The following is an 11,534-nucleotide window of genomic DNA, read 5'->3' as shown; positions in this document are numbered from 1 at the left end:
TTTGAGCATGGAGTGGGCATGCAAATGTTGACTGAATAAATTATTAAATGAATTCGCTTTTGAAGGCATTAAATCTTTTCTTCAAACACTTAAAAAGTTAAATTCTGCTTTCCACAGACCTCTAAAGATTGAAAAATTAGTCTATCTGATCTCATACAAATTAGCTTGAGTTAAAGACTTTGCAGGTCATGGTTCTCGCCTGCTAAAAGGCCCCTGGTCCTGCTTGCAAGAAGGAAGCAGGATGGGTTTCTTAAACTAAACTTGACAGGGAGGCCCAAAGGATACTTCAGTGACCCAAGGCATAGACCCCTGCTCTCAGGTATGGTGGTAGGGGCTGGGAGGTGACCATTGGGATCTGAGGGGCTGACAGACAATCTGATAGAGATTAGCGCTCCCTGGATCGAGTGCTTGGCGCAGCTCCACCTCTAACCAGCTGGGCATCTTCCCATCACTGGAGCTTGAGTTGCCCTTTGGGATAAAAAACAACTGCATTTCCAGGTCTTTCTCAATCCCCATCCTTCTAGAAGTCAGAATGACCTAGAGAGAAGCGTTGAATAAACTTGAGGCCAGTACTATTCCTCCCCCACTAAACTTCTTTATAGGCTGAAGTTATCAAGAAAGGATTAACTAGTTTGTATTTCTATGCCATTGATCAAGATGACAAGTGGTGAAAAGACAGGGAGCCAAGGGTGTGAATAATGAGGCCTGCATAGCTGAGGGATGGAGAGGTATCAAGAAGCATTTTACGCTTAACTTATAATTGGATCAAGTCACACTATATTAAATCCAACAGCCTGCGCCCACCAATTTGTATACCCGATTTGTGGTTTTCCTAGAAGCCAAAAGGCTCCAGAAGATAAATGATAATTGTTTAAAACAAAGAAAAACTGAATTCACATCGGTTTTTCTTCCAGACATCTGGTTGCAGACATATTTTCAATTGAGAAAGGCTGACTTCTGGATGAAAAGGAAAAGGGATCAATTAGAACAGGAACTCTTTTCCAGGATGAATGAGAAATTAAGCGGGAAGGAGTTCTATGCCTTTGTCTGGGTGGGGCAGGGAGAGGGGAGCTGGCGATTGGGGGAGTGCTTAGCCCTTGTTGTGCAAAGAGGACTCAGACAAACCTTAACATTATTTCTGAACTATTAAACCAGGATGGATGGATTAGCCCAGAGTTTCCCTGCCTAAACGGCAAAACTGAATTAAATTTTTTTTCCCTTTGTTGCTCAAATATTCAACACTTGCAGCATCATTTTGATCATTTAAGTTTAGCTGCAAATTGTATAATCTGTGGACCCCTGCTCTCTGGCTCACTTGAGTCCTAGTGCCAAGCTCCTGTCCATAACTGTCCAGGGAACTACCAGCTCTGGTGCCCCAAGCAACCACAGTTGAGCCTCCCGGGGAGAACAAAGATGCTCCTGTCGTGACTCCCCAGTCACCCAGAGTCCTTGGGGCAGCTGGACCTGGAGATCACATTGCAGACAACTGCTTCGGTAACTCCGTCTGGAGAAGCAAACCAGGCGTCAACTCTGCAGACTCTGCGTGAGCCTGCCCGGCCAGCCGGACAGTCACAGCCCTGAGAGAGGAGGGAAGAGCAGCAAAGCCTGTACACCACACAATGCCACCTCTTGATGCCACCTCTTCCGTCTTCTGTGGCAGGATGCTGAGGGCCACTCATACCTTCTGGACAACTACTAAGAGATACTAAGAACTGAGTCCACCATCTCTCTCTCTCTACCTACCTCTATCTCTACCTCCAACTCTCCATCTCTCCCCCTGTCTCCTTCTTCCCCTGTCTCCATCTCTCCCTATCCTCCTCCCCACAGTACCCCTGCCTTTTCTGTGCATCTCTTCTGTTCTGACTTAACTACCTTCCCTTGCTTACTCAACACCTCACCTTGCACAGGGCCAACACAGCCTCTCAGGACCCAACTCTCATTTACCTTTAGTTCCCACACTCCTACATAACTCAATCTTCCAGAATCCCCTAGTTTAAACTCCCAAGGCAGGAGCAATGACCAACTCTATCTGGGAGAAGCCCTTCATGCCAGGCCATGTCTCAGGCCACTGGCCAATCCTGAACAGGCTACCCTTGTCTGCTCCTGTCAGTTGAAGCTACAAGTGTGTAGGGTCACACAGAACAAATCCAGCCTCCTGAGCAGCACAGGCTACGGGCAGAGCAGCGGTGCGTGCAAACGACTGCCTGTGCTGAGACACTGTTCCACGGCAGCATTGCGCTAGGGCTACATCTAAGATAAAAGTTTTTATTAAAAAAAATTTAGTCCTTACAACAATCTGAGTAGGCAGGTAATACTTTCATCCCATTACAAGGGAGGAAAAAGGCTCAGAAAGATTAAAAGTAACTTGTCCAAGTTACCCAGCTGGGAGGCGATGAAGCTGGAGAAACCACCTCAAGGAACCCAAGTCCCCACCCGACGTGACGTCCACTCTGCTGATCTGCTCGTCATGCACAAACCACCTTCACCTTCCTCCCCAACCCCTATGAGTCTGGGTGATGAGTCCACCTTCCCCTTGAAGCACTGACACTGGTAATTTATGGAAACAGTTTACCGACCAAAAGGCAAGCAATTAAAAACACACATAAAGCACAGAACTCAACACTGACAGGCATTTGCCAAGCACCTGGTGCAGGACAAGCACTATTATGGTGTCAATGGGACACAAAAATCAAGGCTCATTCTCCCTCCCTGCAAAGTTCACAACCGAGAATGGAAAGCAGGCAGAGAGCTGCAAAGCGAGGCAGAGGAGGAAATGCTGTCAGACAGGTGCACGTCACGTGCCACAGGAACGGAGGAGTGAGTCACTGGCTTGAAGGAGCGGAGGGAGGTTTCCAGGAGAGAACTGAGCGAGGCCTAGAGCTTCCTAGCATTCGGTGCCACACCAGCCGAAGAGAGCACAGCCTGGACACACAGCAGGGGCAGAAAGATGCCTCAAGTTTGAGCAGATGCAGTGGCTGGAGGAGAGTCTTAGAAGATGAAGCTGGAAGAATATAACTATGTGAGTAGTCTGGGCTTTAGTCCACAGATGTAGGAGGTTATTGATGGGTTTTGAGCAGAATAAGGTGACCAGAACTTTCTATGAGTCCATGAGCTTGAAGAGGGAAGAAAGCTGGAGCAGAGAAAACCCCTGGGTTGCCACTGCAGTGAGATAGCCGAGGGTCCGGACTGTGGTGGAAGCTGGGACTAGAAAGGAGCAGACTGAAGAGACATCTTGAACGGAGGAGCAGTCGTTAAGAACACACGGGATATCCGTGTGGAGGGCTGGGATCAACTACATGAGCTCCTCCAGCCCTAGAGCCTTGTTCCCTGGGGTCCAGCTCAGTGCCAGGCACAGAGCAGGTGCTCAGCCAACAGCTACTGCCAGGAATGAACTCGAGTGCATGGGGTGATGAATGTCCTTCCACGCACCTTCCCCTTACGAATAAACACAAAGTGCTCAAAGCAATTGTGATGATAGGTAATACATCTCTCTGGCTCTCCTACCGTCAAACCACAAAACAAATGCAGCCTATGGCTGCCTCACATCCACCGGGCCACTCAGTAGCATATTAGTCTTCAAAAGTAAACCTCATAAGATAAACACTACTTCATGTGGAACTAAAGAGAGTTCCCCACAGGCAAAGAAGCTAAAAACAACATTGAAACCCTCACGGAGATTTAACTGCCAAACCCGCTCTCCTGAAACTCTGCTTTGTCTCTGTGAGCGTGCTCACCAGATGTCCAGACAGGAGCAGCTTCTACAGGAGACTGCACTGCCCACAGGGAAGTCCAGCCATCAGCAACACAGCACCGTTCAGACCTCCTCAGGTCAGCACCACCACCCCACTGCTTGGAACTCTGTGGTTTTCTGCTTCCCAGACAGGGAGGCCCTTAACCACCCAACCTCATTAAAAGACTGGGCAAACCACCAATAACCGCATGCTATGTATGTTCCATTCATATTTTAATTTACGATTCAAACAGAATTTGCCAAAGAACCAGACTGTCTGCCTAGCATTAAAAAAAAAAAACTAATTTAAAACACACAGCCCTGCACTTAGGGCTGTAAAAGGCAGAAGCCACACAGATGGTGGGTCCCAGTGTGGAAAGGAGGGCACAGGCCCGGTCTCCTGCCTGGGCTTAGCTTCTTCACTTCAGCGTCAGACACTTGGAATTCTACAATTAGACATTTATTCTTTTGAAGTAAGCTTTGTCCTCTTCTTGCAGGTCTTTTTAAAAAAGCATTCCATTTTTACATTTTATGAACCAGGCTCCGAGTTAAAAGATGAGCAAATCATTGGCCCTGCTTCGACAAGTTTAGTCTGGTTGAAGAAAATATAAACAAGTAAAACAGAAATAAGACAAATAGAAGAGATGGTCACAGGACTCCTCCACACGCAGTGGGAGCTTAGAGAGAACACTTACTCTACAGACACGAGGATGGACTGTGACGTTTTCAGAGGTGGTCCTCACAACAAGCACTGAAAGCCAACAGTTTGCAGAGGGAACAAGGGCCCTGCGCTGGCACTCCAGGCAGGGGTGAAGGGCAAAGGAGAAGTGGAACAGCAAGGAGCATGGAGACCACAGGTGGACCCCACTGGCTGCATAGGCAGCAGTAGCCAGACCACTGGGTGAGAGTTAGGCTGCAGGGAGCCTCTGAAGCCACACTAAAGGCTTTTCTCAAACATACAGCATGTCCCTGAACCACATAAACAGCAGGGGAAAGTCCACGTGACTGACAGGCTGTGCTGCTCAGAGACCTTACTGCAGCAAGAAGGGCTGTCCCCCTTCTCACACGGCCACCACAGGGCAGAGTTCTCCAGCTCTGTGGGCTCACCTAGCACCCAGTACCCACTCTCAACCAACACAGTGCAGTCCCTGGCTGAACCACAGCCCTCTACAGCCCTCCTTTTGCACCAACTACCCTCAAACCCAGGCTGGTCAGTTTATTCACTTCTAGTTCCTTCTGGCCTCCACCCATCTGGACTATTCTGCACTTTCTACCTCTCCAGTCTGCTTCCAGACTCGGCTCCAGTCCAAGGGGTGACATAAAGCACATGAACACCATGTGAGCTTGAGGTGTTTCCCTCCCCTCAACATTTTATGGAAAGTGTTACCTGAATATTCTATTCCACAACTGCTTGCATGCTGATTTACCACATCTATTACGGTCCCAAACTTCGTCCCCAACTATGAGACTGGTAGAGAGAACAATGTTCCATTATTATACACACTAGTAGAATCAGAACAGAAAGGAAACTGGACAATTTCTAATTTTTGTACTTTGCAAGTGCAAGGTTGGAGTCAAGGAGACAAGAACCAGTTGAGCTCTGTTCCCTGTTGGGATTAATATCGTGTGCCGTAAATTTCATCAAGATGCATACACAGGCCTTGAATGGCTGAAAGCAAGTTATCCCACCCACCCTCAACATTTGGAGATCTGGCATACAGTGAATTCCTCTGAATTGTCCCAGCTAATGGAGCACAATGGGGCTATGAATCCCACATCAGCTATTTCATCTGCCCTGCCATCTGTTTTAAATAAGAGCTTATGCTTACAACAGCATTTTACAGAGTATATTTTTGTAATGCAATCATTTCCACACATTCTTTCCCTTGACCCACACAGGTAGTATTCTTCTTGCGTTACACGTAGGAGGCTGGTGCCTCGCCCAAGGTAACAGAGCCACATGGAGTCAGAGTCAGAAATCATCAAGTTTACTAGATTTCAGGCTGATGTTGTATCAACAAAATCAGAAACAAATACTATTTCTAAGTTACATTCCCAACATTACACCCAACAACTGAACTACGAATCCTAAGATTTCATGGTAGATTCTTATTCCTGTTTCTCAGAAAATTTTTACGTTTTCTACAACGGTTCTCCTCTGAGATTCAGGGTAAAGAAACCACACATAGGTGAAGCGATATACGAGACAGCCGTGCTCCATTAGTTTCACGTTCAATTTATTCCCAAACTAATGTCAGCAGTGCTGAACGAGGTCTCTAAACTCCACACACACATTCAAGGCATGGCCGTCACTGTCCACTTCACAGAAAGGTTTTCGAGTGTGTGTGCTGAGACTGTTTCCCCTTGTTTTATGTAGAGAAATCAATACAGTAACAAATGTGTAGACGGTACATTTGGCATTTTGTAAATACAGTAAGTTTTCACTTCTGTAGTAGAGGTCTAAAATGTATGGGATGGTTTTAAGCCTCTGTAGAAACAACAGTCACCTGACAAAGCAGCTCCAACGTGAAGGAAAGTGGATCTAGGCACATTTTGTACACCTACAGGCAGACGCCACACCACAACATTCAGTCTGTGATGGACTACACATGACAGGGGTCCCCTAAGATTAGCACCAGAGAGCCATGTGAGTAGAACACCGTCTAGGTCTGCGTAAGCACACTCGATGACGTTGCACAACAATGAGATCCCCTAAGAACGCATTTCTCAGAGCGTGTCCCCACTGTCAGGCGGAACATAAGACTGCATGCTTTATGCAATATACGGCATATCTGTTACTCCACGCCTAGGAAGATGCATTGAGATTTTTAAATATCTATATTTTTGCAAAATATTCCAACTCTTAAATGTCAAAACCAAGAAAGATAACTCGTTCAATATTAAAGACACAGATGTATTTCAGACGTATCCTTCAAAGTTAAGACAACTAAATTGAGAAGGAAAAAAAAATCAAAATACTCAGACACCATGGTTCTCAAACTGTTCTCTGAGGCACCCCAAGCCCTGCAGCAAACTCACACAGACACAAGGTGAACTACGAGCTTGTGGTGGGTCAGTTTCAACAATGGATCATGCTAGATTCCTTTCAATGATGTCCTAAAGTTGAGTTTTCAGTGGCTGCTGTGATAAACAGTACTGTGCAAAAATCAGCACAGAACAGGAAAATAGGATGGCATTGTTCAATCTATTCCAATGTTTGATAAGTTGTGTAGTGCCCAATAGCTGCATCCATCCCACTGGTAATTAACTCTAGCCATTTAAGAATGAAATAAGTTTTTTCGTTCAATGTATATATATTTTTTCAAACAGCTACTACATTGTTAGGACATAAATACTTTTTAAGTTGTTTGAACATTACTGTCACTTAGTAAATGGAACTATTAGATACTTATTTTGACCTAGGGTAGCTATAAAAAAAAATTACTAATGGAATTGTGGAAGGAGAAAGTTTGGGAACCTCTGTACTAAATTCACATCAAAGGCTGACCACAGAAGGGAAAAAAAAAGTAAAAATCCTTCAAAATGTTTTCTACTCAATGATAAATAGTTTCTCTTCAAGCAAAAATCTGACAGAAAACAGGCTAGGACAGCAGCATAAACACTGAATTACTTAAGGAAAAAATACTCTACGATGTCTCACTTATTTAAAAATCTCTGGGGGCCGACCCTGTGGCCGAGTGGTTAAGTTCGTGCACTCTACTTCGTAGCCCAGGGTTTCGCCAGTTCGGATCCTGGGCGTGGATATGGCACTGCTCATCACACCATGCTGAGGCAGCGTCCCACATGCCACAACTAGAAGGACCCACAACTAAAAATATGCAACTATGTACCGGGGGGCTTTGGGGAGAAAAAAGGAAAAATTTAAAAATCTTAAAAAAAAATCTCTGGGTACTTATTCCCAACTTCTGGGAAATCCCAACTACATGCCACATGGCTATTCTGTCATGAAGGAGAAGGGCTGCCCAGATGCTGGAATCTGAGTTAACAGGGACACGGACAGGTGCTGGCTGCACAATTCTACTTTTGTGTTTGCTTGAAAAATTTAAGGAGATTGTTGAACATACAACAGTCATGATCTATATAATTCTTGGTACTTTTTTCCCCCAAAATAAAACAAGCTCTGTAAACAAGAAGTTCAATTCATTACATCCTCACCGCCCAACACCGTACAGAAGTTGCTTTCCAAAAGAATCACAAGACGGAGTTTTCTTGAACTCAGTTAAATACTTCTTTAATCCATTGAAACCTTTTTCTTATTTAGAGCAAATATCAATCATTCTAACACAATCGTAACACAATCTTGACAAAAGGCTCTCATGTTCCTTACTATTTACTGTAGCCACATTAAGTGGAAATTTTTTAAATATAGTCTTCTCTATGGTGTTAACTTTTTAAAAAAAGAATGTGTTGGCAGGTAACGTATTGTCTAAAAGAACAGAAATACAAAGCTGCATAAGGAATAGCATTCTGAAATATGAAAAAAGCATTTAAATAGAATTTGACGCAGTATTTCGACAACGGTGGGGTTAAAGTGGGATTCCTTGCTGCTTTTCTTAGTATCTAATGTATACAACTCATTAGAATAACTCACTAACAATCTACCAAAAACAAAATTAGCTACGGTGTGAAATATAGCTTTTGATGAAAGTAGTATTTTTAAGAAAGGCAGAATGACAGATTTTTGAGAGTCCAAGATAAAAACTATTTTTTTGTTTGTTTTAAAACAGTAATAAAACTACAAAATACATTTTCAGGTAGCAAAAGTCCAGACCACGTCACGGGTCTGAATGGAAACATACCAGAGCAATGAAGCTACCTGAAAGTAACTCCTGAATTCAGTTTCTGTACATAGTTATCGCCTCTAATCTTCACACTGGTAACTCACTAATACAAACATTTATTTTGATGTATTCCATCAACTCGGATAACACAGTTCCAAACAATGTAAAGAATCCAACTTTTGTATCAAACTAATAATTGATATTTTAAGAAATTGAGAACAGATTTGACCAAATATAAATACGTAAGAAGTCAGGTAAGTACGTGTATATAATTTTAGTGTGCGTGTGACTTTAACTTTTGAAACACACACCCCTTTGGCTAATCACTTAAATAAGCTACCCAGTTATTTTATGTCTATGCGCAAAACACTGACGCCTCCTACAGACTTAAGGGAGAGAGATTCAGTTTATTATCCAAAAACCCGACAGCGCATGCAATTTCTTATTCCCACATCCTGGCAGGTCTGTCCTCCTTGCTCTTGCTTCTCTGACTTTCTCACAAACACCGAGGCTGTATGAAAAATTATGAAAGTCATCATTTCCTCCTTTATGAAGTACATTAAAGACAAAAGGCATTAAAGTCATTTCACACTAATTTAGCAAAGCTATTTTATGCCAACATTACCTAAACAGACATTTCAATAGAACATGAACAATTACAGTGATTTCACAACTACTTACTCCAATTAACAAAATATTGTATAAAAACTTGTTCAAAAGGTTACATTCACTTCCTCATTTTGATATCACGTGGTTTTAACAATGGTTCCAATAGATTCAGAGACAGAAAATTACTTACCTCAAACATGTATATTCTCCAAAGGCATGGATTACTCAGGGCTCAGGTTCCCTAACAACTCAGAGGATTTGGGAGCTTAGTATACCCAAACTTCCCAAAAAGGCTCATGATTTTACTCATCAAGGGGCCCTTAACAAGGTGAGAAGATGCCACAGGATGCACCAGCGAACAAAGGCCCTAGAGGGTCAATTAACATTCTCAGTCAGGGAACTCAGGCAGGTCCTCTCTCCTGTCTAGGGCATGTCCACTGACACGGCTCCAGAAGGATCTCCCAGTGGGTGCCGTCACAGCTCAGTCTGCTTCGTGATCTGGCTTGGGTTGGATTTGAAGCGCTGGCTACACAGGGGTAGATTTTTTCCTTTGTGATGCAAAGCAAAAGGACGACGAAGCAGCAGGGTGAAACAGAGATGCCCATGTAGTTGCTGCAGAGACTTTCACAGGGGCAACATCTGGGTTAGCTGCCCCAAATCACCCAACAGGCCTGAGTGTCTGACCTAAAACACAGTAGCAGCAGAATCAGTTCCAGTCTGGTCCTCGCTCTGAACAATTCAGCTCTGAGATCTTTGGCAAGACAGCATCCACAGCCTTCTCTTTTCACCTACGGGTTTGACTACGATTTTCAGCAATAACTAGATAGGTTAATAACAATTTACTCCAGCTGAGATTTAAAACTGTCAATGATAGCGCCCCAGCAAGATTCTTAATTTATGTGATGTGACTGTGGGGTCTGGGTGTCATACAGACTTAACTCCTCAGGCAGTGACATGGGCATCCATGTTCACAAGGTGAGAGGTGGGTGGAGTACCTGGGACTCTTCAATATCTAAGACCAGGGTGGGAGCTGGCACTCTGGCACTCTTGGAGGCATTCCAAGGCTCTGGTCATTAAGTGAAATGTTCAGGAATCTAAGAGCCAAGGATGCCATCACTACTGCTGTCAAAGCCCCACAGTGGTGAGAAAGGTACCCTTGTTCCCTCCATCACCTGTGTGGCTCAGTGAGGACTAAGGGGGGCTTTCCAAGGGTGGAGACATCCCACGTGTACTCAGTTCCCTTACACATTCTGAATTTGGGCCAATGAAGAAAGCATGCATTAAGGTAATAGCTATGGTGTATCCTCACCACATCCCAAGGAGAGTTCAGGAGATGGGGAAGGGCTGTGGGGAGCAGTGTGAGGAGGCAGGAAAAAACGGGTACAACACTGGGCATGAGAGTCAGATAAGTTCTGGAAGACAGTACTATCTCCAGAAACTGGTCATTCGGCTGTTGTTAAGGAAGGAGATGACTGATGCTCTGGACGTGCATTTATCCCTGATGGTCCTGACGCACTGAGAACTCCCCGTCAAGCTGTGCCACGAGGGCCAGAGCATTACCACTCCAGGGTGGGGAGCAGGAGGCCTGGATCCAGCTCCAGGTCTGTCAACAACCAGCTGTACCTAACTGTTTATGGGAGGCTTTTCATTAGTCCCAAAGCCAAAGCAGACTCTTTGTCAACTTTTCCAAAAACACATAGCAGAGACTGCCACCGGGAACACATCGGTGGGTCTTTTCCATACCAAGTATCATAGTCACAACAGAAGGATTCTCAAGTGGCCTAACCTTGCCTATCTACACCAGTTTTGAAAGAAAGGTAATTAATATTTGATTTCACAATGTATTGTGATGTTTACCTTTGGGTCATATCCGATGTTAAAAGAACTTAAAAAAAAAAAATTATCCCATTTCTCCATTCTGTCTCCCGCTATGCCTTTTATTGCTACTTGTAAGGTAATTCAGGGCTGAATTTAATGTTGCAAATTTAATCCGACTGCATCATCTTACAGATATGGAAAGAGAACTGACTTGACCAGTTCAGACAGCTGTCTACAGCAGGACGAAGCACTGAAGATGGACAGCCCCCTACCTAATGTGAATGCCCTCATTCTCTCTTGGTCTCTGACGAGTTCTTCAGGACAACAGGCCATTGGGAGGGAAGTGTCAACACAGCAAGGACGCAGGCTTTCGTGGCACCTGCTTGGCTACATGCACGCAGCTATCTCAGGGAGAAGGGGCAGCAGAGACGGGGACAACTGTGGCCCTGCCTCCCAGACTCACTCCAAGACCTGCCCTCAAAATGACCTGGCTGCTACTTCTCACACAGCTGACGACGATGGATGGGCCCACTCCAGGGGACTGGTTATTTGTTCACGAAAATTCTGTCATGCCT

The sequence above is a fragment of the Equus asinus genome, chromosome 21, assembly GCF_041296235.1.
Source record: "Equus asinus isolate D_3611 breed Donkey chromosome 21, EquAss-T2T_v2, whole genome shotgun sequence".
NCBI lineage: Eukaryota > Metazoa > Chordata > Mammalia > Perissodactyla > Equidae > Equus > Equus asinus.
Note: the sequence above shows the minus strand (reverse complement) of the source record.